Source organism: Phyllobates terribilis, unplaced genomic scaffold (assembly GCF_046119375.1).
Source record: "Phyllobates terribilis strain yellow unplaced genomic scaffold, ASM4611937v1 Scaffold_8252__1_contigs__length_31563, whole genome shotgun sequence".
NCBI classification, from domain to species: Eukaryota; Metazoa; Chordata; class Amphibia; order Anura; family Dendrobatidae; genus Phyllobates; species Phyllobates terribilis.
Genome location: NW_027370992.1, coordinates 503 through 4,577, shown reverse-complemented (window position 1 = coordinate 4,577; position 4,075 = coordinate 503). Strand labels below are relative to the sequence as shown.

At 35.9% G+C, this 4,075-nt stretch overlaps 1 pseudogene; it reads left to right on the top strand.

Annotated features, from left to right (window-relative positions):
* Nucleotides 1-499: 499 nt before the first annotated feature.
* On the top strand, nucleotides 500-1,815 carry LOC141252142 (uncharacterized; annotated as a pseudogene).
* The last annotated feature ends 2,260 nt before the right edge of the window (nucleotides 1,816-4,075 follow it).

Below are 4,075 nucleotides of genomic sequence, written 5' to 3'. Positions count from 1 at the left end.
CTCGATGCTCTCACTTTTCCAGCTATCACTTTTCCTTTGCCCGATGCTATCACTTCTCCTCTGCCCGATGCTCTCACTTTTCCTGCTATCACTTGTCCTCTACCCAATGCTATCACTTTTCCTCTTCCCGATGCTCTCACTTTTCATGCTATCACGTTTCCTTTGCCCGATGCTCTCACTTTCCCTCTCTCACTTTTCCTTTGCACGATGCTCTCACTTTTCCTCTGCCCGATGCTCTCACTTTTCCTCTATCACTCTACCTTTGCCCGATGCTCCCAATTTTCCTCTGCCCGATGCTCCCACTTTTCCTCTATCACTTTACCTCTGCCCGATGCTCTCACTTTTCCTCTGCTCAATGCTACCACTTTTCCTCTACCCGATTCTCCTAAGCCTACATCTTCATTATCTTCTTATATATACTGCATCTGGATATCTTAAAGAGGATATCTTTACAATATCTCCTTTTGAAAACTCTCATATTTACATATAGCTTTTGCATATGGATCCTCTTCAAAATACATGGGATTCGTTTCTGAATCCAATTGATAGTACATCATCTGATGAGATTGAAGATGAAATTAATGAAGCCATGACTTTGGCAACACAAAACCTATTCAAGGGTGAAAGCTCTCAACCAAGAAGAAGGCGAAAATACCTCGATCAAGAGCGTGAAAAAGGTCATCGACAACTCATCAAAGATTATTTCTCTGAAGTCCCACCACCTCTTTTTACAGATGAGCAATTATGCAGATGGTTCAGAATGCGTAGACCCCTGTTCTTACGTCTATTTAACCAATGTCATCGATGTTTGAGTATTTTCGCCAAACAAAAGATGCAACGTGCAGACAAAGCTTATCCTCATTACAAAAGTGCATTACTGCTATGCGCATGTTGGCATATGGCATGTGTGTAGATCAAGTAGACGAGTATCTTCGAATGGGAGAATTGACGACTCGAAAATGTCTAGCCAACTTTGTCGAGGGAATCATTTCTTTGTATGGTACAACATACTTCCAAAGACCAACAACAGAAGACACGCAACGACTTCTTTATATATGAGATATGCGTGGGTTTCCTGGAATGATAGGTAGTATCGACTATATGCATTGGGAATGGAAAAACTGTCCAACTGCATGGCATGGCCAGTTCACACGTGGTCATGGAAAACCGACAATCATCTTAGAAGCAGTTGCCTCTTATGATTTGTGGATTTGGCATGCATTCTTTGGATCTCCAGGTACGTTAAATGATATTAATGTTCTTGATTGTTCACCTGTATTTGATGATGTTTTGGAAGGGAGATCACCACCGGTGAATTTTACCATCAATGATCATGAATATAACATGGCTTACCATCTCACTGATGGTATTTATCCACAATGGGCATCATTTGTTCCCTCAATTCGACTTTCAAGAGGAAATGAGGCAAAATGTTTTGCTCATTATCAAGAGGCGTATCAGAAGGATGTTGAACGAGCTTTTGGTGTTTTACAAACTTGATTTGCCATCGTGAAGAATCGAGTAATTGCTTGGGACCTTGATTCGATTGGAAAAATTATGAAAGTGTGCATTATATTGCACAATATGATTGTGGAGGATGGGCGAGATACATATAAGTTGTATTACGATGCATCTCAGTTTGAGCAATTTAGTGCTAGTGACAATACATATTCCACTAATTGGCACACTTCTATGGCGGACTACATCAGTAATCGCTTGCAACTCCGAAGTAGGAATACTCACCAACAACTCAAAGAAGACTTGGTTAACCACATATGGCAGAAGTTCATCCATGTTTATTTAAGAAATCAGTAATTTTGAGCACGATTTCGTTTCTAATGTGTTTTTTTATGGTTTGTGTTTTTGAATTGTTAATTTCTATGATTTTTTATATGTTTTATGTATCTTCATGTTTTATTAGAATTTCATGTTCTTGCTTTTATGAATGTTCAATTTATAATAATAAAGTAAGTGTTGTTTGTGTTTTACTAAAACTCGTATGATTATATTGCATGTAGGTATACAATGTATTTATAAATGTAAAAAAATTATATAATATATCTAGATTTACTAATAGTAACTATTATTTCAAATAAATTAATATCCTGTAAATAATATATAAAATTTTAAATTATAGATTTACTATTCAAAATATATTTTGTAATTAAATATTTGAAAGGTAAATAAATATATAGTTAAAAATTGGGTTAAAAAACCGTTTTAAAAAATCATGAATGTAGAGAAAAAGTGAGTTAGGTTTTTAAAGTATGAAGAATGAATAAAAAACCTAAAAACCCGCTAAAAATCGGTAAAAAAACGCACGAATGCGGATGGTCTACGGGGTTTGGTTGAGTTGAACAAATCAATCAGTATAGGGTAATGTCTTCAAAATGTGGGTCTTACAACTCATAATGATGGGAAATGCTAGCGTGACATTAATCAATGTAAGAGTTAGAAGAGCTCATAGTTCAAAAAATTATTGGCAGGAGGTTGATGTGTTGCTCACAATATACAAGTACAACTAGTGGTTTAAATGGTTGCAATTTATTTTAGAGGAGGTCAATTTGATCCACAAGCAGTGGAATTGACGTGAACCAGAAGAAAGATTTGAAAGTTCAGAACTTCAAGCTTGAAGAATATTTGAAGGCAAAAGAATAATAAATTATTAGAATTGCTACTTGAAATAGGAAAATTTGTTGATTTTTTTTTAAGAAGTCATACAGAGATCTTCTAATAACTAGGAGAAATCTAAATCATCACGTCTGATGATCTCGACAAAACAAATGAAACCTTCTACCGAGGTTGAAGTGTCTTAGTGATAAGACGATCTTCAAGAAGTTGTTCCCTACTTCCTCTCTTCAGAACAAGATTTGGAATCTCCACCAACGCTTCTATTCTCATAGTTCTTTTCGCAATGAAGTCAGCTGCTTTATTTGCCTTCCTATAAACATGCTTGGAGACACATGATTGAAATAAAGCTTCAAATTGATGAATCTCGGAGATAATATTGCTAATCTCCCAAGGAATCCACCAACTATTATTAAAAGAATTAATAAGAACTAAGTTATCTCCTTCTACTTCTACCCGAGGACACCCGAGCCCCACCGCCGTCCTAACCCCCATTAAGGCCGCAAGGGCCTCAGTGACAAGAACAGAAGCCCCTGGAACGTCAATTCTCTCTGCAACAATGGTTGTTCCTTCATAATCTCTAATAATGTATCTAATTGATGCCAAATTATTCGCTCTGACAGAACCGTCAAAGTTAATCTTCACACAATTTATGCTTGGTCTAGTCCAACTCATTTTCCTTTTATCCCGAAATGTAGCGTTTTTTTTTAAATTCATAATATTTTGTTTGTTGGGGTAATCTTCCTTCCAGGACATAAATTGTTTCATCGAAGTTGCAATAATATTGTTAATTTTATCTTCTATCTTCATATTCAATTTATTAAATATTATATCATTTCTAACTCTTCATATGTTCCACCATAAGAAAAAAGCTACGTCATAATTCGCATTTGAGTTACAAAACGAAGTCATTGAAGTGATAAAATCACTAGAGCTCTGAATGAAAATAGGATTATTAACAAGACTATTAAATTTATTAACAACCCTATAGTAAATTCACATTCAAAGAAAAGGTGATCCACATTTTTGTTTTGATTTTCACAAAGTGAATATTGGTCCGGGACTTTGTGAAAATACCGATTAAGTCTTTCTGTTGTTGGAAGAATGTCAGAACAAGCCTTCCATAAGAAATTGTTAATTTTGGGTGGAAGTTTTTTTCCAAAATGGAAGAATTTGTTGATTGTTGTTGGTATTTTAGGTTTAGTTATGCTCATTGACAAGTCACGGTCTAGATACTAGTTAGGTGATGTTGATTTCCCTCTATTATGATTGATTTCCCTCAGTTACTCGACGAAGAATGGGAAAGAAGACGAAGCGGGGCCCCTTTTTCCAATTTGGGCCGAGCAGCAGGATGAAGCGAGATACGATTTGGGCCTGTTTATTATGTTGGACCTCCATCTGCCTAACTAAATCATCTTGGGAATTTGGCATATTTGGGCTCTCATAT